General features: G+C 41.0%; 1 protein-coding gene across 23 annotated transcripts in view; it reads right to left on the bottom strand.

Moving 5' to 3' along the window:
* Window positions 1-26,429, bottom strand: part of LOC128931702 (uncharacterized) — a 664,375-nt gene that overhangs the window by 258,116 nt on the left and 379,830 nt on the right. The window contains exon 6 of one of the 23 annotated variants that reach the window (XR_013533734.1): window positions 20,831-20,970. The exons of the other annotated variants lie outside the window; for them this stretch is intronic. The gene's annotated coding sequence lies outside the window, so the exon portion shown is untranslated. The remainder of the gene's footprint in view (window positions 1-20,830; window positions 20,971-26,429) is intronic. 23 annotated transcript variants of the gene reach the window in all.

Raw genomic sequence — 26,429 nt, 5'->3', positions numbered from 1 at the left:
AATGTCTGGTGACACTGGATGCTACTGGAATCCAGTGGGTAGAGGCCGGAGATGCCGCTGAATCCCTACAAAGCCAGGACAACCCCCACCGCAAAAGGATGATCTCACCCAAAATGGTGACCAGTGCTAAGCTGAGAAGCCCAGGGCCGGATCCATTTACTCATCTGGGGTTACAAAACGTTATATTCTATTTCCGTCATTTACTTTCTATTTGTTAGCTGGCATACTTCTATAAAGAAAAACTTCCTAATCAATTACTTGGTTTTCCTGAGGTCGAATTCGTATGGTAAATGTAAATAAGTGCTCAATTCTTTCACTTATCAGTTATCAAAATAATCAGTTTTCTAGACTCTGCCAAAGGTAACCAATGAGCTTTTGTTCCCCCCCAAGAATCATTTATGAACTCATGGGTACACAGGAATTGAATGTGTTCTAATCATTTGCAGTAATTACCTTACTTATGTTTAAATTGTCCTGTATTTAGATAGTACGAGCTTATTCAAGTTGGTTCCTCAGTCTTTTTGGCACAGCTTAGTATGTTTTAAAAGCCTGAATGCATTTTGGGATGATAAGATTCTCTAGGCACATCTTATATATTTACTGTCCTAGACTGGGTCCACCACTTCTTCAAGGCCCTTTGGTTACTTTAAGTGGTATTTAGTGATCACCATTTGATACATTTTAAGACATAAATAGCCCTCAGAATATTAGATTTCAGTCTAAGGACAAAAGTTTCTGAGCTACATTTTACACACAGAAAAACTGAGACTCAAGAGAGTGGTTTTACCCCAACTCAAACTCAAAGCAAATGGAAAATTTTGAAAGCTGGCAATATACATGCACTCCTGTCTCCAGATCCTCTCTCTCAATCAGCGGGGCTGGGAATTGAGCAGACCGTCTCCACAGCCCAATAGTGAGGAGAAAATGATAAAACAGGTAGGGTCTTGGAAGCCAAGATGACATGGAAATGGTGTTCTGAGGCCCTCAGGCCTCTGGTCCCTCTGAGGCCAGGACTCTTTCAGGCTCCTTTTGCTTTGCTGAATCAGCAGCACAAATGGTGTGAGCTGACATTTCCTGAAGGAAACCAGTGCCTATGGACAGAGACTATGAAAAAAAGGGTGGAAACAAAAGTTCCATAAGAAGTGTTGGCCGGGCGCAGTGGCTCACGCCTGAAATCCCAAAATTGGGAGGCCAAGGCGGGCGGATCATAAGGTCAAAAGATTGAGACCATCCTGGCCACCATAATGAAACCTGTGTCTACTAAAAATACAAAAATTAGCTGGGTGTGGTGCTGCATGCCTTTAGGCCCCACTACTCAGAAGGCTGAGGCAGGAGAATTGCTTGAACCTGGGAGGCGGAGGTTGCAGTGAGCTGAGATCGCACCACTGCACTCCAGCCTGATGACAGAGCGAGACTCCATCTCAAAAAAAAGAAAAAGAGGTGTCAGCTTCACTGAAAATGTAGAGAGGTGAAGAAGGGATCCTCTTTGATGTTAAAGAATCAAAGATATCATTTTATATTAAAAACAGATGGATCATGGAATAGCCGGCAAGATTTACCATTTGAACGTTAAAAGATGTGACTTTGAAGAAGTTTTGGGTCCCTCTGAACTTGCTGCTGGACTCCTGGGATGCAGAGTCAGGGTCGTCGGCAATCAGCATATTTTGGGGGAGAAGGTTAGAAACTATGAGGCAATTCTCAGCCCACTTTGCTCCAAAGAAGGGTCTCTTCCTTTATTATAAATTAAGAAAACTTATTTTATATTGAAGAGTCAAAAGATAGGTTATTTGTTTAAAGTCAAGAATCCTTTTATGTGGGGAACTGTTAGACCTAATTTCTCCTCTCTTAAAACTTTAATATACTGGAGCTACCTGTCCTGGGTTTAAGCAGGAATGTATCAGTTTGAGAACAGCATTAAACCATTCTTGGAACAAGGTGGGTTATACATGATATTGTAACATATGGGTGGAAACACCTGCTGTCTGCAAACACATCCTTCCCCCCTGCCCCCCCCCCACCCAAAAAGGCCTGGGTTTTTTTTTTGTATTTTTTTTAGCCCTGCAGCCACCTCTGAGTGAGCTCAGTAAAAACCTCCACTGCCCAAATGATGAAATCAGATTAGCATGCTCCAGCTCTGATGTTCTGTGCTGAGGGAATTGGAAGAAGCTGATAATGTGGAGTTGGGCTATTTTGCATTTCTCAGTGACATCCTCTAATGAGCTGGCAATGCTGAACACCAGGCTGCTGTCTTGGAGAGATGAAAACAATACAGTGGTCATTTCACATCCTATCATTCTCATGACAACCCATGAGCTGCCTACTCCGTGCCTTTGATTAAAATACACAGTATCAGCATGAGAACTGGAGAGCATGAGCCCCGAGAGAAAAAAGGACCAAAGAGGGCTCCGAGGAGGAAAGGAGGCAGCACCCTAAGGAAATGCACATTTTTAAAAACCACAGCAGTCAAGGGTGACTAGTCTTGGTGTTCCTTGAAATGTGCATTCTGGAGAACTGTCAGCTATGATGACTGATTAACTCTCTCCAGTGGAAACAACGAATGGTCTTGCCAAGGAGATCCAATTCTATTTTGTGGTTCGATCCCTACAGCAGTGCAAATTACAGGCTGAAGTTCCCAAGAGAGAAATCCATCTGCTGTGTACTGGGAGAGCTGGACTAGTTGTTACAATATTGAAACACTGCCTACTGGTTGACAAAAATACACTCCCCAGGTCCTTCTCCCATCTACTTTTCTTCCTAAGCTGTTCTTACCCTTCTCTAAAGCCCCCAGATGATCCCAACTCAGCAACTCTACTAACTGGGCAAGGGCTGGCACAAGAGGAGCCTGTGAGTGCCCTGACTTAGCACGATAGGTGGCTTCCATTCTCATCGGTCAATGCTACCCCGAGGCTTGTCGTGGAGCAGTCTTCATATTTGATTAGCAAGCCCTGTTAGACTTCCTAGTGCTACTGAGCCTTCTCAGAACCCTGCCAACAACCCATAGGGACAGGCGAGGGCCCTGCACGGTCATGTTCAACACCCACGTCTTCCTATCACCAATCCTCGCACCTGCCTCCTACAGAAGGAGTGCCCACTCGCCCCAGTGAAAGAACAGAGGAAGTGAAGGGCGGCGAGCATTCTGGTTCCCAGAGGCCTGGATAACCTTCACATGTTTGGCAGGCATATCATTAGGATTTTTTTTTAACCTCCCTTTCCTTGTCCCCAGCCCTCTTTAAGCTTCCTAAATTAATAATGATGAAGCTCTTTAAGCTGTATCTCCAGTCTTTGTTTTTGATGATTTCCACTCTCTGGGGCCTCTTTCTGCCCTCTAGAAGCCGTTTACCATTCTCTCCCTCATTTTTGTCCATTCTTCTCAGATATCCACAGTGATAATCACTGATGAGTTCATTTTAAAAAGGCAACACAAATTAAAAAAAAAAAGAAAGAAAGGCTCATTTAGGCATTGCTGAATCAAGCACTGGGTCAAGAAACAATGTGAAATTTCATGGGCTCCTTTTCCCAGTGAAAGGGCAGATGAAGAGGAAAAGAATGACATGTCTCAGATATAGGTGACAGAGGGATGGAGGCAGCAAACCACATTGCCATGTATGCACCTGTGCAACAATCCTGCATGTTCTGCACATGTATGTACCCCAGAACCTGAAGTGCAATTTTATATATATGTATATATATTTTAAAAAGAATGACATGTCTCTACAGGATTGTGTGTAATAACATCCAGCATGAATCAAAGAAACACGGGGGTTATTGTGCAATGCCTTCCAAGACCAACACTTGAAACTGGCCTTGACCTTGCCTGTGTAACCTTGCCTGCAGGGAATGTGCCCCTAAAGCAATCAGTTCATCCCAAGTAGATCATACTCTGCTTTGAAACATGCATCCATCCTTTCTCCTTTATTAAAAATATGCAACTACCAGGTCTAACGTGGTCACTCTTCATTCTCCTCCTCTGACCTACTTCATTTGTATTTCTGCATCATTAGACTTTTCTTATCTCACTGAAGAAACTACAGGGAAGGAGTGTTCCAAAGGACCCTGGGCAACCCACCTGGCAAGGGAGAGCCTCGTTGTGCAACTTTGGCCTTGGGCAGGAGCCAGGGATTCCAGCTGTCAACAACCTTCCAACCCAGAAGGGGAGTGCTGTCAGCCGAAGTGGAAAACCAGAAAGTCTTAGAGGAGGGCGGGTGTATTTAAGAATCACTCACCACTCTGCAACAGGATTTAGCTTTTCCAATTCAATCCAATTCAAGAGAGATGTGTCAGAACCTGTGCACAGTGAGGGAGTTTTAGAATCGCAGAAGACAAGCTCCCCCTCAGGGAACAGCTCATTGGCCAGAAGACAGCTAAAGCTAGCCAGTCTGTAAAACAGTCATGACTGTCATGCTATGTGTTCACCAAACCCAGTTCATTCTCTTGCAGGGCACCCAGCTAAACAGTCCCTAGAATCCCCTGCAGTGCCTGGTGTGAGCTCTGGCTAAGGGAATACGGATGAACAGGAGAGTTAAATGCCACTTCCAGGTCCAGCCTCCAAAACCTTTCCCATTCTCCACATGTTCTCTCTTCCTCATTAACCAGCAGGAGGCTCAGAGGCCCCACAGAAGATGAAGGATTCTGAGTCTCTGAAAAACTGCAAAGACAAGAGCCTCCCAGCACAACCCACACTCAGACACACACATATGCAAGATGCACTGCACTGTGATATGAATAAAAGATAATCACATTGTGTTAACCCACTAGGATTTGGGGACTGTTTTAGTGGCTAACGTTTCTTATCCTAGCTAACATACTCCTAGGTTTCATTAACAGATAGGATGCGATAATGCATGTAAAGTGCCTAGTTCTATGTCAGATACACAGCAGGTCCCCAGCATAACACTTTACCTGAAACATGGTAGATGCTCAGTAACTAAGGGTTATGAGAATTCAACCAGTTGCTTTTCTTAGAGACCTAGAGACAGCATCATAGCCAACCTGAGCCTTTTGTAGCTGAGGAGAAAGACAAAGTTCTCAGTATGAAAATCCAGTGAAAACAAAGGGATAGATCTACAGGGAAAGCAGTTAGAGAAAAGGCACCTGGGGAAAATTTTATATAGGAATAGTCATCTGCTACGAACTGAATGTGTCCCCCCAGAATTCACATGCTGAAATCTAAATCCCTGATGCCATGATTTGGGGAGGTGGAACCTTTGGGAGGTAGTGAGGTCATGGGGAAGAAGCGCCTGTGCATTGGATTAGTGTCACTTATAAGAAGAAATGGGAGAGCGTGATCTCACTCTGTGCTCTTCAACACGTGAGGACACAGCAAGAAGACACTCACCCTCTGCAAACCAGAAGTGAGCCATCCTCAGACACCAAACCCATCAGCACCTTGATCTTGGAATTCCCAGCCTCCAGTGGGCAATATGTGCTTTTTGTTTAAACCGGTCTGTGATAATTTGTTATAGCAGCCACATCTGGCTAAGACGTCACCGTATACATTTTTATCTCACTTCTTCTGGACCTTGGTAAATACTCCATCAAATCAGCCAGCTCCCTCGAGTCCCTTCCTCCTTGCCTTAGTCCCACTAAGGTCTTGAGTCTCTCTCTCTCTCTCTCTCTCTCTCTCTCTCCTCTCTCTCTCTCTCTCCTCTCTCTCTCTCTCTCCTCTCTCTCTCTCTCTCTCCTCTCTCTTGCATGGTCTAAGTGTTCCTCTGTTTTGGCTGTTTCCTCACCTAGAACAAGACTTCCTTCCCTTCCTTCCCAGCCTTCGCCTGGCCCTTCCCGGATGCAGCCACCCTGGCTCATTTATAAAGTAGCTACTGTGTGCAAGGCCTAGCACTAAATACATATAAACAAGGAGGGTGAGTGTGGTCAGCCTCGTGTGCAAAGCAACAAGTGGGTACATTGTAGGAAATGTAAATGCCACGATGACGCTAAATGTCAGTATGCTTTCATGATCACTGCATGAAGGCAAGCCTAAACGATGTCAGCAATGAAGACTATTTCCTGCTGGGATTACTCCCCCTCATAACCCACACAGCCCTTGGAATGCCATTGTCTGGAGACAACGTCTAATGCTACATGGTCCCTGCCCTCAAGCTGCCTGTAGCTTAGCAGCGGAGAATGACAGCTGCATGAATCAAGAGAGCGAGGAGCAACAAACGTCAGGGGAGGCTTTGCCAAAGAAATGGTCGTGGAGCTTACCTGTGCTCCAGCAGCAGGACCAAAGCTAGGATTCTGCTCAGTAAAGAAGAGGGAACCGCAGGCACCCTGGCCCAGAGGCCTGACACCTGATGCAGCCAGGAGAATACATAGTCCCTGGTATAATAGGGCCCGTGGCTAGAGGTAAAGATACACCTGGGCAGAAAGACTCCTGCAGATGATCAGAGCCGAGAGGCTGGTAGCAATCAATTCCAGAAGGGCCTTTGTCCTGTTAGTAAGGAACCAGCAAGGCATTTTTCTTTCTTTTTTTGAAACTTTGAGACAAAATTCAGTTCAATGGCCTTTTTTCTTCATCCCTCACCACAATCAATTTTAGAATCTTTTCATTATCCCAAAAAGAAACCCTGAACCCCATTGTTGTCACGTCCCAACTCTGCTCCCGGGCATAAAAATAGGAGCAGCGAAAGGTTTTTTTTAACAGAAGAATGAGAAAAGTCTGTTTTCATTTTTTAAAGAGCCCTCCTTGACCTACCACTGCCCACGGCCTGGCAGGGCACACACAAACACGATGCTGAGGTCTGATTGTGTCCTCCAGATTTCACATGTTGGAAACTTAACCCCCAATGTGGCAGTATTGAAAGGTGGGGCCTTTAAGGGGTGATTGGGCTATGAAGGGTTGTGCCCTCAGGAATGGATTAATCCATTTGTGGATTAATGAGTTCACGGATTAATAGGTTATCATGGGAAGGAAACTGGCAACTCTGTCACAGGAGGAAGAGGAACCTGAGCGAGCACATTAGCACACTCGGCCTCCGCCACATGATGCCCTGCAGAGCATCTCCTGCTTTTCCACACTCTACAGAGACCTCACCAGCAAGAAGGCCCTCGCCAGACACAGCTCCTCAACCTGGGACTTCTCAGCCTCCATCGCTATAAGAGATAAATTCCTTTTCTTTATAAATTACCCAGTTTCAGGCATTCTAAGTAACAGAAAATTCATTAATACTCATACTCACTACTTCTTTCACCATCTTCGTGACGTGTGAGGACCTACCTGCAGCTCCAGGACTCTTTCCTCACCAGCTGCAGCCTCTCAAGTGCTTGCACCTGCACACCCAGCCCACCTGCACCCAGCCCCTGGTTTCCTGCCTTGGCAAGAAACACCTAAGGAGGGTGTAGCTGGAAAGGTTTTTGCCTCAGGCAGGTTGACACATTTGGGTTCTGCTTCGGGGTGACTCAACTTGGCAGAGCCATGCTCTGAGATTCTCTAAGATTCTCTTGAGATTCTCTGAGATTCTCGCGGCTTGCTCATTACTTCTGAGAATTCACTTCCTCCCCCTCCAAATCGTCCTCCCTTACCCATCCTGCCAAACCATACTTCTCCCTCTTCTGAAAATGAACAAAACCTACGGTAGCAGTAATCACAGAATTCCCTGTAATTTCCTCAGGACCCCCACAGGGAAGGTATTAATTGTCCTCATCTTTGAAATGGAGACACCGAGGCTCAGAGAGTTCTCATGTTGTTCTTAAGGCTACACTGCAGGTAAGGGGCAGAGCCAAAGGTCCACAGGGGTCAGATGCTGTCATCAGTTAGGACTGCTTTCAGCTGCATATAACAAAACCAATACAACAGCTTAGTCAGATGGGGACAATGTTTATCTCACGTAACAATAACTCCTAGAGAGGTACCAATACAGCACATCTGTGATGTCAACCAAATCTCAAGTTCCTGTGTCTTTCAGTTTTTGCCAACCTTAGTATGAGACTTTCATCTTCATGATCAAAACTTTTACTTACGACTCTGTACATTTTCTGTCAGAAAAGCAATGGCTTTCTTAGAAGCCCCATTCAATAGCCTTCTTTTATAGCTCATGGTTTTTTAAGAAAAGTAACATTCCTGCTACAAACAAAATTAGAATTCATTACCCAGGGAGAGAGGGAGATAGGATACTGGGTAGGGAACCTACGGAGTTAGTGCATTTTCCTCCTGGCCACACCAGCTCACCTCGAAACAGAATCCAGCCCCTCTGCATCAGGCACTATTTCCTGGCCACCCACTCCTGCTTGTAAACCTACACTGGGCTAAACCACAAAGTGGAGCCTCTCTTGATCATCAGGGTTATTGGCTCACTGCACATTCCCATGGGAAAGGAGAGAAGTGGGTCATTTCCTTTGGTTCCACAGCTGAAGAAACGTCCTCACTTTGGGAAGAGTTAGAGAGACCTAGGAATGTGCCAGACCCTCAACTTTGCAGCAAAAGTCTTGGCTACTCTAGCCCTTCATGGAGAAGGATCTGATAACCTGATTTCCAGGCCTGCCACCAACCCCTCCTGCTGAAACTTTGGAATTTCAAGAGGACTGAAGTATGAATGATGCATTAATCACCATCTCGAGATGAATAGAAAAGATCTGAGGAGCATTAACCTGGAGTTCCGGGGAGGGGAACAAGGAAGAGTGGCTGAAGTGAGGAGAAGAGGACCTTCGTAGGTGGCAATGAAATGAAGCGAGGACTAGAAACATCCAAGCTCATGGGGGCGTCAACTTTACAGCAGACGTGTCTATCTTGTCTTCTAGTCCCTCCAGTTGAACAGGCCCTTGTGGCCGAGGAAGCTTGAACATGTGATATTTTTACAATTAAAACAAAGCTTTGGCAGGGTCAGTCACCCCCATTAAGCAAGCCAGACCAATGCTCCTGGGGCCAGGTCAACAGGAAGGTGATGAAGTGTTAAAACACTTCTCCCCACGTCCCACCCTTCCAAACAAGGCAGGATGTAACACTAACTCAGTGTGCTCCCTCTGGGTCAGGACTGCTCGTCCCTCTCACTGACCATTAAACCTATGAGAGGCCTTGCTAAACATTAAATCATCTTGGATTTTAAGCAAACACCCTTTAAAACTGAGTCCCTGGAGGAGAAAGTGTCGCTTTACACAGGAAGTCCTGTGTCATGGAAAGAGTGCAGGCTGCAGGGTCAGCCCTGGGATCTAGACTGGCCATGAGTCTCTCTGGCCATCCATGAGTCCTCATCTGTAAAATGAGAAGGGTTTGAATGAACAGAAATTAGGAACCAATTCTGGCTCGGATTTTGTGTTCCATTGCACTAAAATGCTCTGGTGTTTTGAATTTCCACAGAAACCGTAAATTAATCAGAGATACTCATGACAATAACGTTTGAATAGTTACCACTGCTAGTGCTTGCAAAGCACTTTAATCTGTTGACTTGACCCTTCATCCTCAGAACAATCCTACTGCAGGGTAATATTGACAGCTCCAGGCTACTGACGCGGTGGACAACCACTCCATCCCTCCTTGCACGTGTCAGAGGCATCTCCAGTGGAACAAGTCTGAAACCGAACTTCTGACTCCGCCTCCCTACCCCACCTCACCCCAAGCAAACCTACTCCTCTCCTCACCTTCCCTACTCAATGGCAACCCCATTCTTCATACTATCCAGGCAGAAAGCTTTCAACCTTCTCCTGCCTCTGATTCATCCCAAGTCATGTCAATTTGCCCTCAAAATATGTCCAGAAACTACTGTTTCGGTTTTTTTTTTTACCACCCCGCCCCGTGTGACCACTTGGGCCTAAGCCTCCATCGTGGTTGCCTGGACCATTGCAAGAGCCTTTGGACTGAGCTGTTTCTACCGTTCTGTTTTCCATCGCACACACGCACACGCACACGCGCACACACACACGCACGCACACATGCGCACACACGTGGATACACACATGCATGCACAGTATATTCTCTATACAGTAGCTGGAATGATCCTTTGTGATATGTCAGATTCTGCCATTCATCTGCTCAAAACTTTCAGTGGCTTCCCATCTCACTCAAGATAAAATTCAGGGTTCTCGCTCTCTGGCCTAAAAGGTCCTCCAAGGTCTCCCCACCCCTACCTGTTTGCTCTCCTCTCTCGCCAGCCCCAGGCTCACTGTCCCCTGCCACTCCAGCCCCTTCACCCTTCTCAAGCCCAGCTTGCTCAGTCTCAGTCCTGGCCTGGTCTGCCCTCCCCATCAGATATGCAAATGGCTTTCATTCAGGTCTCTGCCCCTCACCAAAGACTTTCCTTGACTACATAAAGTAGCACCTCTCCCATCTCTGTCTCCCTGGCTTGGTTGATTTTTCTTCTTTGTATGCATCTCTCCTGACATATTTTGTATCAGGTTTCATTTACTGTCCTTTTCCTCCCAGACTTTGCTGCTTGTGTTCATTGTTGAATCCCCAGTGCCTAGAACAGTACCTGGCATTTAAAAATCACTCAGTAAATACAGGTAGTCTCTACTATCTGAATCCAATCCTTCTCTGAAATTCTACCACAAAGTAAACTTTTGGACAGCAAGAGCTCATATTCTGTTACATCAAAGAAAAAAAAATGCATTCTCTATATCACCTATAGTCTTAATCACCTGTAATCTATGATTTCTGCATGATACAAGGCATTTAAAACATCAAATTACCTAATTATTTGACACTTAATGAGCTCATTAGTGGGTGTGTTTGTGTGTAATATGCTATAAGACTGAAAGAATTACCTTTTCCTTCTACACTGAAAAAAGTCATATATTGTTTAAAAAATTATTTGTTAAAGATACATAATGAATGCAAATATAATAACCAAAATGAATAAACACTTTGAAACAACTATTTACTGAATGCAGAGTTACTTGTGTGAAAACTGGAAATCACTGTCCCTGTTAGGATTGTGGGGAGAGATAAATCTAAGTGAGCTGGGGAAAAAGCGAATGAAATTATCAATACTCAGGGTTCATCCCTTTCCAAATTGAGGAATTTCCAACTCATGAGTAGGACCTCTTCTTGGCATTCAGGACTCTGCAAATGGATAGAGGTCTGTGAATCTTTGTCAAAATCTATAAATGAGGCAATGAGATTTTTTTTTTAATTACACTCAAAATAGACATCTGTTTTAACTATGTGACTATATAATTTATTATCAATACAGGAACAATTTTGAATGTGAGAGAAAGAAAAATATATAAAATTATATATTTTTAGATTATAAATTTGTTTTTGTGGGTTTTTAAAAAATTATTATTATGCTTTACGTTCTGGGGTACATGTGCAGAACGTGCAGGTTTGTTACATAGGTATACATGTGCCATGGTGGTTTGCTGCACCTATTGACCCGTCATCTGGGTTTTAAGCCCTGTATGCATTAGGTATTTGTCCTAATGCTCTCCCTTCCTTTGCCCCCCACCCGCTGACAGGCCCCAGTGTGTGATGTTCCCCTCCCTGTTCCCATGTGTCCTCATTGTTCAACTCCCACTTATGAGTGAGACTATGCAGTGTTTGATTTTTTGTTCCCGTGTTAGTTTGCTGAGAATGATAGTTTCCAGCTTCATTCATGTCCCTGCAAAGGACATGAACTTAAAATTATATTTTTAAAGCATGCATTTATAGATTGACAAATTGGTTTTATATAACAGTAGGTCTATAAAATTGTTGTGGACAAAAATTATCCTCAAAGGGAAAAACATTTCTAAAAATAAAAAATGGACATTAAAGTGTAGATTTTTTTTAATTATAGATTGATTTGCTTGAACATAGAAATAATATAAAGAGAATATTATTTTTGGTTCATAATTATTGTAATCAGTTTTGAAGTCATATCTATATTTGATATCATGCACTGGTATCTTTCTAAAGAAAGCACTTGTGATATATGTACTTAATATTTTCAGAAGATTAACTGCAGTCTTTTTCAAAGTTGAATTTTATAGTTTGTAAATGTGAAATTATTGATTATTGATACTGTCAACTGACTCTTCTCAGATGACCATAGTATTTTTAATTAAAAAAAATATTCTTTCTACAAGTGCTGCAGCACCTTGTAAACTAAGAATTAATTCTGGTCAATAGATGACATTCCCAATTCTGTTTTCTTTTTTTCTTACTGAAGTAGGTTAATATTTCAGTTCAAATCTTTTCACAGGTACCATCTTTTTATCACCATTCAGAGAAACTTTCACAAAGATTTTACAAGGCAACACTCATCAAACAAGTGCTCTCTATTTATGATTTTTAAAAATGTTTTGTCAATTTTAGAAGCTGAAAAATATAGACCTCTGAATTTTATCCCATTCCAGTATAGAATATAAATTTATCCAACTAAATAGAAAAGTTCCATCAAAGTACCCTTCCCATAAATCAAGATACTTCAAAGCATAATTGTTTAATCTTAAATTTAACTGATTTAATTTGTTCTTCCTTTGGTTTTATAGGTAGAAGGTTAATTTTCAATAATTACATTTTCATTTTCCTAAAAGCTTCAAGAGCTGAAGTATTTTGGCTCACCATTCCTTGAATACTTGACTAAAAATTACCAATCAGTTTTGAACAAAAAGCTAGCACAATTTAGAGCCCTCATTTATTTTTTTAAAAAAGTAAAAGGTCAATGTATATTATAGTATGCTTGAGTTGATTTATAAATAGTCATCCAAAGGTTCAAATATTTCTAAAATCTAAAAACATGCAGAGGAAAAAAAAAAAGCTCGCACAACCAGGCTGCAGCACCTTTTTCATTCAGCATCATCTCCATCACAAATATTTTATAGTTCAGTTTCTCTGTGTATAAATAAAAATACTTACAATGTTTGTCAACTATAGCTTCTATTTTGCTGGTAGACTATCACAGCTTGTTTGGATGCAGTTATGAACTCTGAACGCACTACATCTAATTCCAAATATATTTCCATTCCATAGATTTCTTAATATAGTAATAACACCATTTCTCCCATGATTCTGCACTCCACGAAAATCTATATTTATGGTACCTCCTCTAACTTAACTGTTGAATGTTTTAAGTGAAGTTATAAATTACAGTGTTAGAGGTTATATCTTTGACAGGATGAACTTTCAAAAGCTTTCCTTTGAGTCCATGAATTGGACTAAAAAAGAAAAAATCAAACCATTATTTAAATTAACTGGTTTTCTTTAGAAGAAATGCATCTAAATCTGCATCGTTTAATTATTTGTAAAATTCTTCTTTTACAGACGGAGCCATTCCAGTAGTAGCTATCACTTTTCCTTTCCAACGCACACAAGAAAAAGTGAAATTAAAATTAAGCAAAACTAATTTAGAAGAAAAAAAGCACGACTTAACTACGAAAGTCATACTTCCCAGAGTGATATATAAACATAATCGCACATGTTAAATTATCAGCTCGGTCATAATCTTCCTAAAATAGCTACCCATTTTTGAAATAGCTTTTTCATAACATTTTGTCTTCTGGGTGTACCTGTGGGAACTTACTGTCTCATAGTGATCTTGGATGTGTTACTTAACCTTAATGTGCCTCAGTTTCTTCATTTGGATAACAAATATAATATTATTCATCTTTAAAAAGGGAAAGTAGTGATACCTGCTATACCATGAAAAAAATCTCAAAAACCCGAGGTTTAGCTAAGTGAAAGTAGCCTGATGCAAAAGGTAACATATTGCATGTTTTCATTTCTATGACATGTTCAGAAGAGGGAAATCCATAGAAACAGGAAGTAGATTGTCATTGCCAGGGCTATGGGGGAGAAGAATGAGGAGTTAACTACTTATTGGATGCTATAGGTTGAATTGCATTCCCCCAAAAAACATACATTGAAATTCTAATTGTAAGTACCTCAGAATGTGGCATTATTTGGAAATAGGGTTTTATGGAGGTAATCAAGTTAAAATGAGGTCATTTGGGTGGTCCCTAATCTAATATGACTGGTGTCCTTGTAAAAAGAGGAAATTTGGGTAGAGACAGATGAACAGAGGCAGAGGGAAGACGAAGTGCAGACACGCAGACAGAACACCATTCCGAGATGGAGGCAGAGACTGGGCTGATGCCACAGGAAGCCAGGTATCACCACGATTGCTGGCCACACCAGAAGTCAGAAAGAGGTGAGGAAAGAGTCCACGCAGAGTCTCAGGGAGCACGGCCCTACAGACATCCTGATTTTAGACTTCCAGCCTATAGAACTATGAGACAGTAAGTTCCCACTGTTTTAAGCCACTAATACAATGGATACAGAGTTTCCTTTTCGGTGTGATGAAAACATTCTGGAACCTCATAGAAGTAGTGGTTGAACAATGCTATGAATGTATTGCATGTTGTTGAATTGTTCATTTAAAAATGGTTAATTTTAAGTGGATTTCAATGAAGTAAACTCACACATGTATCATATCATCTAGTGTGGTGTTGTAAGTATTCCATGAGTCAACTCAAAGGAATTTAGAACAGTCCCTGAGATACAGTAATCCCTCAGTAAGTATTAGTTAGCATTGCTATTTTCAAGAGTCTCTCTCCAAACTTTCCACCTCTGGCCATCAAATAAGCAGAGAGCAGCAACCAATTTCCTCACCTGGTTTCCTTTCATGCAGAGCATTTTACCTCTCTCCTGCCAGAACACACCATGTGTATTAGGGTTCTCTTAGAGGGACAGAACGAATAGCATACACACACACACACACACACACACACACACACACACACCCCACATGAAGAATATATAAAGGGGAGGTTATTATTCATTTACACAATCACAAGGTCCCACAATAGTCTGTAAGCTGAGGAGCAAGGAGAGCTAGTCTGAGTCCCAAAACTGAAAAACTTGGAGTCGGATGTTCGAGGGCAGGAAGCATCCAGCTCAGGAGAAAGATGTAGGCTGGGAGGTGAGGCCCATCTCATCTCGTCACGTTTTTCTGCCTGCTTTACATTCTCTGGCAGCTTAGATTGTGCCCACCTGATTAAAGGCGGGTCTACCTTCCCCAGTCCACTGACTCAAGTGTTAATCTCCTTTGGCAACACCCTCACAGGCATATCCAGGATCAATACTGCATCCTTTAATCCAGCCAAGTTGACACTCAGTATTAACCATCACACTGTGAGTACTAAGTCTGACATGTCTTCTCTTCACATCAACTGGCCCATCCAGTCATTTTCCCAAGAGTTTCCCAGACAAAAGATGAATTATACCCTGCTCACAGCCCAATCTTCTCCACCACGTATTTGGAAACTAGCTTCGGCCAAATTTATAAAAATAGCAATAATTTCATCCCATCCCACTAGAGTCTGTGTGTAAAAATGAACTCATTTCACTACTACTAAAGGACAAGCACTTTCTGTCATCCTTCTGCCACTAACTGGCCATTCTCTAGGCTGTGATGACAAAGCCAGCAAGGCCACTTGCTCACGTGGAAATCAGACACCTAACCCAGAGCACTGGGATCCAACCAAGTGGGTTTATTGTCCTTTATCTGGCATATTACATTACATGGGGGAAAAGCCCAAGCTGGTGGGATGTCGATCTGTTAAAATGGTTTAAGACCCAGAAGAACTAAGAATCAACACCTTGATACTAGGGAATTATATAACACAGACAAATCACTTACGAGCTTGAACGTCTTCTTGCTTTTCACCCCACTCTTGAGAATTACGGAATAGAAAGATAGAAAGCTTTGCTAAGTGTTGAGAAACCAGCTTTGGAGAGATCTGATCCTTTGTACACATGGGAAAGTGATCATAGGAGGAAAGGAAATGAAAAAAATGGGCAAGGAAACCAGAGCCAGGAAGAGAAAAACTCGAGGAGACATGTTAGACCATAGCTGCCGATTTGAATCAAGGCTGCCATAGATTTGGGGCAGCCGTTTTTGAAAACATATGCCTCAAATTGTATTTCACAAAATTGTTGTTCATGCCCTACAACTTGTCGTAACATGCTGTGTCTTCAGGAAGGCCCTTTTGTATTATTAATATTTGATTGTTTTTATTAGGCACCATAGAAGTAGGTATGTGGGAGTGAAATTGTATGGGCAAGCTCTTTACCAGGCATCCAGGTGGCAGCTCAAAGCAGTGGTTCGAATGATTCTATTATAAGCTAGATACATATTTATGCCTCATATGCTTTCTGCTTCATAAATATTTTCTCTGGTGTCTCCATGTTCTTCCCTATCCATTTAGGGATCAGTTAACCCTATCATCAAACACTATTGAGCGAGCCATGGAAACAGACAATGTTTCCCAAACAACAGCAAAAGGAAGATAAATACATCCAACATGCAATTCTTATCACAATATTAACAGATTCCAGGAGAAAGACTTTTCCCTCACTTTGATCTTCTGAGATTACCAGAAAAATAGATGCTATACTTAGAAAGAAAAAAGAGAATCCTTACTATAGGATGGGCCAAGTGAGAAATTTTATGAGTCAAACAAATAATGATGATGATAAAAAAAAAGATTAAAATAATTGCAGCCAGCCGTTATGGAGCACACAGGCCAGGCCTTGTGCTGAGTGGTCTATGTGATTTAGCTCACATAATCCTTCCAGCCACCCTATAGGGTAAATATCATTATCCCCATTTCACAGATGAACTAACTGAAACTCAGAAAACATTGCCAAGTTCATAAGCTATTAAGTGGAGCCAGCCCTCCAGGTTTATCTGATTCTAAAGTCCATGGTGTTAATTACAATGCTTCTTGCCAAAATGAAAGTTTTCACATGCCCAAGGAGAATGCTACCAATCCCCTACCAGTGTATTCTCACTCTTTTTGTCAAAGGATGCAATTTTTACTGCAAGTGATCTGTAGTTCATATTGCTGGCATCCCAGCATGGCCAGGTCTGCTGCTGTGGAACCAAGAGGTCATTTTCTTTGTCCTAACCAATGTTAGCAGAGGACACTTAGTCTTTGGGTTTAAAAAAAAAAAAAGCCAAGAGACATAAACAGGTGAATATAGTTATTGCAAAGACAAATAATAAAAATGGAGCCCCTGAATGTATTGGAAGGGAAAAATGAGTGCCCTGCAGTCAAGACATAATTGCTAGAGAGCTAAAAAGAAGAAAAAGAAGGGAAAGAAAAAGCCAAAAAACAAAACAAAACAAAAAAAACAACTCAAAGCACAAAATAAAGGCAGAGAAAAGAAAATGCCTTTCTTGGATAATTAAAACCGGGGTCTTAAGAGATATGAAGTTAGACACTTGGTGAATTATATGTTTCTAATTCCTCTCCCGAAGCGCAATAGGCTAGAGACAGCCTCCCAGGTATTAATGAAAAGGCCACAGCATGGTGCCCTAAATTCACTGCAGTGTGCCAAACCTAACAAAATCAGCTCAAAAAACCCAGGAAAATGGCAAAGTCAATTCCTTTGATCAGTTGATCTCTTCTTAATGGCAGCTGTTCTCAAACTGACACCCTTCCCCTGCCCCATGACCAATGCCGTCACACACGTGCACTGCGTGGCACACACAGAGAGACAATTCTAAGAATCCTTTCTGGAAAGGTTGCTTTGTCTTTGAAAAGTGCTTCATTATTCTTAGTCAAATGTTAAACTCCATCATCGTCCTGCTGCTGAACTGAGGTCTGATGACTTGCCACACCTAGCAAGGCTGGAGTAATTCCAACGCTTCCACCAAAATGGAGGGGCAGCCCTAGGCAAGAGAATCTTACTTCCGTTCTGGGGCAGCTTTTGTCTCATTCCACATTCTGAAGTCAGCAGCCCCCAGCCTTTTTGGCACCAGGGACCGGTTTCAGGGAAGATCGTTTTTCCATGGACTGGGTGGTGAGGGATGGTTTTGGGATGATTCAAGCACATTGCATTATTGTGTACTTTATTTCTATTATTACTACATTATAATACAATCTATAATGAAATAATTATGCAACTCATCATAATGCAGAATCAGTGGGAGCCCTGAGCTTGTTTTCCTGCAACCAGACGTTTCCATCTGGGATGATGGGAGGCAGTGACAGATCGTCAGGCATTAGATTCTCATAAGAAGCAAACTAGATCTCTCACATGCAATAAGGGTTCACATTTCTTTGAGAATCTAACAGTGCCACTAATCTGACAAGAGGCAGAGCTTGAGGGCTAATGTAAGGGAGGGGGACTGGCTGTAAATACAGATGAATCTTGGCTCACCAGCCCACCTACCACTCACCACCTGCAGTGTGGTGCAGTTCCGAGCAGGCCACGAACTGGTACGTCATAGTGGCCAGGGGGCTGGGGACCCCTGTTCTAAGTGGATAAAGAGCAAGGGTATTAAAGGCCAGTACTGCTTCACTTCCTGTTTCTTGATGCTGGGTCTTCCTTTCTCAGAATCTTCAAATCTCTGCATTTATCTCCTTCCAAAACTTCTCTCCAACGTCTAAGGCCTGCTCAGACTCTGCTGCTGGAGATGTGAATTAGTACCATCTTTGTAGAAAGCCATTTGGCAATGTGTATCAATAATATCCTCTTCTGTGAACCACACAAAAGTACAATACATTCAAAAGATTTATGCACAAAAATGCTAATTACAGAATCATTTAAAACTGGAAGGAAAAATACAGTGCCTGACTATGGGAGAATGTTTGGGTAAATAATAATCTACTTATTTATGTAAGGATATTTTTGTCATTAAAAGCCATTATGGTGGGCTGAAAGTAAATAATAGCTGTGAATTCATTTACAGTACGAACTCAACTATACAAAATACCACCCACAGAATAAGGGAAAATGCTACTTGTAGTTAGCTCTAGGTGGTGGAATTATGTTTATGTGCACAAGAATAAAGGAAATAATGTTTTTCTCTTAGCCATGTTTTCCTTTATTGTCCAGGTTTTCTACAATGAGTGGTGTCTTTTTTTTTTTTTTAGACAGATCTCACACTGTTGCCCAAGCTGGAGTGCAGTGCCACAATCTTGGCTCACTGCAATCTCCACCTCCTGGGTTCAAGCAATTCTCATGCCTCAGCCTCCCGAGTAGCTGGGATTACAGGCACCTGCCACCATGCCCATCTTATTTTTGTATTTTTAGTAGAGATGGGGTTTCACCATGTTGGCCAAGCTGGTTTCGAACTCCTAGCTTCAAGCCATCCACCCAGTGTGAGCCACCTTGCCTGGCCAGAGTGTTGGTATCTTAAAGGCAGCAAACTGCAGTATTTAAGAGCAATCTTGAATCAGAAGACCCCACCCCAGACGCACTCTGGACTCCCCCAGAGCTGCCACTTAAAAGCTACATGATTTCGGTCAGGTTACTTAATATCCCTAAAACCTCAGTTCCTCCAACAGCAAAATGATAATTTTATTGCCATAAGGATTTAATGATTGGATATAGGTAAGACACTTGAAATAGAAGCACAAGTAAATGCTCAGCAAATATCCATTCTTATTAAACATTTATGGAGTGCCCATAGTGTGCCAGGTTGAATGTCAAGCACTGTGGATACAAAGGTGACTGAAATTGGCTTCCTATTCTTGAGGAGGAAAAATAGACATCTAAAGAGATACTGTTAGTTGGGCGCCATGGCTCATGCCTGTAATCCCAGCATTTTGGGAGGCCAAGGCAGGTGGATCAAGAAGTCAGGAGTTCAAGACCAGCCTGATCAACATGGGGAAACCCCGTCTCTACTAAAAATACAAAATTGGCCTGGTGTGGTGGTGCATACCTGTAAATCCCAGCCACTAATCCAGACTGAGGCAGGAGAATCACTTGAACTCAGGAGGTGCAGTTTGCAGTGAGCCAAGATTGTGCCACTGCACTCCAGCCTGGGCAACAAAAGCAAAACTCCATCTCAAAAAAAAAAAAAAAGATGTACTGTCGTTCTTCAGTATCCGTGGGTGACTGGTTCCAAGACCTTCTTGTGGATAGCAAAGGCAGCATCTGCAGATACTCAAGTCCCTTAAATAAGATGGCACAGTATTTGCATATCATTTAGAAACAGTATCCCTTTATATTTTAAATTATCCCTAGATTACTTATACCTAATATAATGTAAGTCATTTTTTTCTACTGTATTATTTAAATTTGTATTTCTTATTGTTATATTGGGTTTACTGTTTGGTGTTTGTTCGTGAATATTTTCTATCCAAGATTGGTGAAACCCATGGAAGCAGAACTCATGGATACGGAGGTCAACGGTCTTCACAATTCCATGGGGTAAGTTCTGCAGGGAAGAGAGATACAAGATTCTGCGGGAACATTGAAGAGAGTCCCTAACTTTGGCAAATGGAGAATTTTCACTACCACTGGAATTAGAATCCCTCAAATAGTATTAGGTCCAAATGTCACTTCATCTTCATATATTTTAAGCGACTCAGTGAGAAGTGAATGTCTATCTGCAGGGTAACTGGCCCCGTAGGAAGGAGGTGGCAGCCACCTTAGCTCTTGTCTCTAGAGCATTTCATAATTTGCATATTGCTCTCATCTGCACCATCCCAATTTATTATCACAGGACACCTATAAGACTAGTGATTTTTCATTATGGCTTAGAGAGGTAAAGTGGGCTGAAGGTCACTTAACTAACTAAAGAACAAAGATAGGACACAAACCTGGGTGCCGTGGGAGAGAACTTGATGTCAGCAGAGATGCTACAATTTCTACTACTGTTTTAGAAATGAGGTCACAGGAGGAAGAGGAAGGGGGAACTAAAGAAGATCTAAAATGGGAATTTGAAGCCAGCCAAACCTATGTCTGTTTACACAATAACATCAGGATCTAAAAGATATGTTCTCTGTAAATATCTCTGTTTGACAAATGAATCTTCCACACTGTGATGGGGGCAAAAGGGCTTTGATGCCCCAGTGAATCGGCAGACAGTTGGAGAAGCCCAGACATGAGAAATAGTTTGGACATGCTACCCCTAAAAATTCACCCTTAATACAGGAATTGTGGAATGAGACACAGGCTACTTACTTTCTGATGGAAGGATCATTAATCTTATGCTTCTTCACGCCTCATAACTCAGGCTTGTATCTGCTGACTACCTCTGAGCCTATCATTCATCCATGAGAGTCTCTGATGTGCACACAGCTACTGAGAAGTAGCACTGTGGCCTAAAGAAAAGAACAACGAACTTGGAGACCAGTGACCTGAGATCAAACTTAGTTCAACTATTTATTAGTTGCGTGACTTAACAAATAGTTTTCCTTTCTCTGAGCTTTAGCTTTCTCTTTCATAACATTGAAATAATAATACCTACCTCTTAAGGTTGTTGGGAGATTGGATGAAATGCATTGTGTAATTTGAAGCACCCAGCATAATGATTCGGCTCATAAATAATATTGCTCACTCTTCTGAATAGAAGAATGGATTCTTGGCGATACTTAAAACTACATCATCAGCATCACAGATTAGTCATGTGTTAAGAGTCACATGCTCCCGAATTGGAGTTACCATAAAAGGAAGATTTTCCTTTTTATTCAATTCTCCTGGCCTTCACCCAACTAGATGGATTAATCCACTGTTTTGAACATCTAGGTCAATATCATCATTGTCATAGAAAATTGAAAGCTGCCATAGGATAAAAATCAATCTCCACTAAAAACCTACATTTCTGTACAGAATCTGTGATCCTATGAATTGCTCTTGATCAACACATTCTTCCATTGCCAAAATGGGCCTTCTTCATACAATAACAGCCAAGCAGACGTTTAACGATTTCACCAACCATAATTCTGTGCAGTGATTGTCATGAGTGATGAAATATGATTAGCAAATTACAGCTCTGGTGTTTTATTTTAAGAGAACATGAAAAAAAGGAATGGATTGAGCTGCTTTGCCTTTTTCAGTGGAATCATTTAAAAGGAGTGGGTAATGGAGAAGTCAAGACTGATGGCTAAAAGAAAAGGCACAAATAGTGTTGCCACTTCACAACCTACACACAAAATTCATCTTCTTCTCCCATCCTGAACTGTTGTGAAATGTTGCAAAATGTTGCTGTTACATGGTTAAACAGCTGCTATTTATTTCTGGTGTTTTTATTTTAGTTAAAGATAAACTGAACTGAAATTTTAAAAAATTATTCTGTATCTGTCCTTCTTTTTTTTTTTTTTGAGATGGAGTTTCACTCTTTTCACCCAGGCTGGAATGCAATGGCATGATCTTGGCTCACCGCAATCTCCACCTCCCAGGTTCAAGCGATTCTTCTGCCTCAGCCTCCCGAGTCACTGGGATGACAGGAGCCCGCCACCACACCCGGCTAATTTCTTTGTATTTTTAGTAAAGATGAGGTTTTGCCATGTTGGCCAGGCTGGGCTTGAACTCCAGACCTCAGATGATCCACCCGCATTGGCCTCCCAAAGTGCTGGGATTACAGGTGTAATCGACCATACCTGGCCAATTATTCTACAGCTAAATGTGTAAAAATGACATGTGATCCTCATCATGTAGTTTTGCATTGTGTTTTTTTTTTTTATATATATATAAATTAGGTAACCTTTAACAATATCTCTGGGACTCGAGCAATGAACTAAACTCCTCCTGTAGGTACGGGATGGTCCCACTCTTGTATCACATCTACTTGCAGTGAACTATATTGTTCAGGGACCTTGGAAAGCCTGTCAGAAATAAAGGTGTGTTTCTACTTTCAAATGTCTCATATCGATAACAATAGTGCTTTGGCATTGCTCATTTTTTTACATCTTCAGGCCCTAGGCTTATAATTCTTATACCTCTCCCACAGAGTTGGCAGTCAAGCAAAATTCCATTTAGCCTCTTTTATTTTCCCATTGATACCATTATAAAATTAGAGGCACATTCCTATGGAAGTAAATTTGGCCCTGAAATGTAATTTTAAAATACGTTTAAGAGTTCAGCATGCATCTTAAGCACATATTTCAAAAAGTAAAGATAATCTTTGCTAAATAATCTATTCAAAATAGCCATACAATAAGAGGGAGAGCTCTGGACTTGGGTTTAAATGTGGGCTCTACTGCTTACCAGACATGAGATTTTGAGCAAGTCATTTACTCTTGCAGAGGTAAATTGTTTTCTGAAAAATTGGACTAAGAATGCTTACTTTATAGAGTCATCATAAGGATTAAGGGGCCCAGTAATACAATATCTGGTCTATAATACGGATTTAGTAGATTACTTAAGTTTAATGAATGACTGAAAATAAACTACAAAACTAAAGTACCAAAACTGCCAGTTGGCAGTTTTTTACATGAAGTGCCAGCACTAATAAAAAATACAAACCGGTTTTTAGTTTCTAAATATTTTCAGTTGCAAGTCTCACATTGTCCATACTTCTAAATATCTTCATTGACATTCTCCAAATTATACATATCATCCAAAACTGTACAAAACTAAATATTTCAGAAAAATGTAATACAGATGATGAAAGTTTTCATATTATTGAATCCATAATTTTTGAGTCTGGATTCAAACTCAAGTCCAGTGAGGGTGATGCCCAACCTGCTTTGCCTGAAACTGCCCCAGTTTATGCCTCTCATCCTGGCATTAGTATTCATTGTGCCCCTTTCACTCTCAAACTGCCTCTGTGTGGATAATAGTATGTGGCCCCTCAACCCATACATCTGCCTCTAAAAGAGAATCCAGTGCCTACCATTGGTTGCAAAGTCCTCCATCTCTGTTTCTCTTTGTTGTCAGTTATTCTTAAAAAGTATTCTTTGTTTCTTTTTCACAATTTATTTTAATTTTCCTCTTATTTTACCAGTTGAATTTTTGTAGAACCATACCTCCAAAGTGTGTTATTTTTGTAAGACTGCATACTTTGGTCTTAAAAAAGACTGCATACTTTTGTCTTAAATATACATTTGAATTTTTTTTTTCTTTTTTTGAGACGGAGTTTCGCTCTTGTTACCCAGGCTGGAGTGCAATGGCGTGATCTCGGCTCACGGCAACCTCCGCCTCCTGGGTTCAAACAATTCTCCTGCCTCAGCCTCCCGAGTAGCTGGGATTACAGGCACGTGCCACCATGCCCAACTAATTTTTTGTATTTTCAGTAGAGACGGGGTTTCACCATGTCGACCAGGATGGTCTCGATCTGTTGACCTTGTGATCCACCTGCCTCGGCCTCCTAAAGTGCTGGTATTATAGGCGTGAGCCACCATGCCCAGCCCGAAAAATTTTATATACAAATATATATTTACATATATTTATACTATATATTATATTACATTATATAATTACATACTATATATTAAATACAGCATATTTAATATATAAAATACATATAAATATATATTATATATTGTATTTATAGTATAGTATTGAGATCATTTGGACAGGATCTGAATTTAAGTTTACCCTTTCTTAAGAAGTCATTTCTTTCTGACAGTGTAAAGAAATATTTTAAAGAAGATTTTAGAGTCAAATATTTAAGAGATCAAACTCAATATTGTATTACATATGATATATTATATATTATTTATATATTATATATTGTGTATATTATATAACATATATTTCCATAATTTTTAAGGCTGGATTCAAACTCAAGTCAAGTTAGGGTGGCTACCCTAATATAACATGCAGAATTTTATATTACCAAGAATGTGTGCTAGTGAATAAAAATGAAACAAGGGTAGTAATGCTACCTTTTAAAAACTTTCATGAACAAGGTAATTTTATTTGAGTTCTGTTCTGTAAATTTCATTTAAGAGAGCATAGATGCAGAAGTAAACATCATTCAAACAAGTGGACTTTAGTAAAATCTCACTAGTTTGAACTCCAACATTTTGGAATTTGAGATCATTTAGACAGATTCTGAATTTAAGTTTACTCTTTCTTAAGAAGTCATTTCTTTCCGACAGTGTGAAGAAATATTTTAAATAAGATTTTAGAGCCAAATATTTAAGAGATCAAACTCAATATTGTAAATGATTTACAAAAGAAAAATACATGATTTAGCCCAATTTAATTGATAGCATGAACTTGAAAGTTGTTTGTCTATTACACAATTCTAAAATTCAGACTGTTCCTTGAATTAGAAGGTCTACCGAGATGTTACGATAAACTCCATGGTTAGCTATTCCACACCCGTATCCACTTCCTTCTCTCTTTCAAAGCAAAGACATTCCTCCTGCTTGCTTTGCTTTGCAGTCATGACCCAGTCTTAGCCAAGTCCCTGGAGGGGAGAGAGGGAAAGGGAAGGGCACTGGGTCTTCTAAGATCTGCTTTCATGATAAAGGAAACAGACGAGGCTGGTGCTGCCTGTTCCCAGCACAGTCTGCCTTGAATGTCTGGAGCCACAACTGCCATATTGCAAACATGAGGGAAGGGCCAAGAGCACTGCAGAGCCTCCAACTCTAACAACATCGAGCAGATAAACCAATACCAGCCGCTGCCTCACCCCAGACTTCTCTCTACAGGAGAAAAATAAACCCTTATTTGTTTAACCTACTGTGGGCTGGATTTTCTGTTGCTTAGGGCCAAAGGCATTTGAACGAACACAACAGCTTACCGGGGCAAGATTTCGTTGTGATGTTGGCACCTACACAGGAGAGGCTAAGGCAAACCCATGCACAGACTGAAGGCATGAGGCACCTTCTAACTGTCAGAGCGCAGATGGAAGTAACAAGACTGACTGCAAAGTAGACTCCAGCACAGACAGACAAGCACAGTGCAAGGGCTTGAGCACTAGCGAAGGTCAAGAATTAAACAGAAAGAAACCTGGCTGAGATGAGCCTATTTTATTTTAAACTCATGTTTTGCATCCTGCTAAGAAGTGATGTGGGTTTCTTTCCAGCATTAAAATAAGAAATAGTTCCCCCGAATCGATTTTGCCTTTTAATTTTATTTCAATTTCAATTTGAAGTAAATGTTCCCAGAACCTCAAGTAAAGCTATATTCAAATATAATGTCAAACCTATTCCAGATATAATTTTAAAAATTATTAACTGCCATTCAATGGAGCAGCAGGCTCTAGAGTTGGAATGCCTTGTCCTCAAGCCTACCTCTGCCACGTACCAATGCTATGAACCTGAACTTGAACTTCTGTGCCTTAGTTTTCTCATCTGTGAAATGCGAGGAAATAGAGAACCTCCCTCATAAAGTAGTTGTGATAAATTAGATGTACACTATTTAAAAGAGTAAATGGACAGTGTTTAAAACAGTCCATGGGAGTACTAACCACTTAATAAATAGCAGGCATTATCATGGGTATAAAGTCTATTCTACTTTTTATATATAAACACATATAGACTATGCATATCTTTATGTGTCTATATGTATACAGTCATTTGCATTTTACTTTATATTCTCAAGTAAAACATGGAATAATTTTTACACTTCACCATCCAATCCTTTAGACGCCTCAACTGTATACCCAGACAACCCCCTACTGAATTCGTTGTCCTTAATCTCTTCTGCCTCTATTGTTTAAGTTCTGTGTCTATGCTCATTTGGTTAAGATTTGTGAAATGGAACTCCAAAAACCATTTACTCTGATTTTCATGAAACTTTGAAAAAATACAGGCCCTTGGTTAGAAGTCCTCTCAAGAAAGCCTTCTTCAGCATCGACTGCTACTATTTCTCCATACCACCAGTT

This window comes from Callithrix jacchus, chromosome 4 (assembly GCF_049354715.1).
Source record: "Callithrix jacchus isolate 240 chromosome 4, calJac240_pri, whole genome shotgun sequence".
In the NCBI taxonomy this organism is placed as follows: domain Eukaryota; kingdom Metazoa; phylum Chordata; class Mammalia; order Primates; family Cebidae; genus Callithrix; species Callithrix jacchus.
The sequence above is the reverse complement of the archived record's forward strand: the minus strand, read 5'-3'. Positions and strand labels throughout refer to the sequence as shown.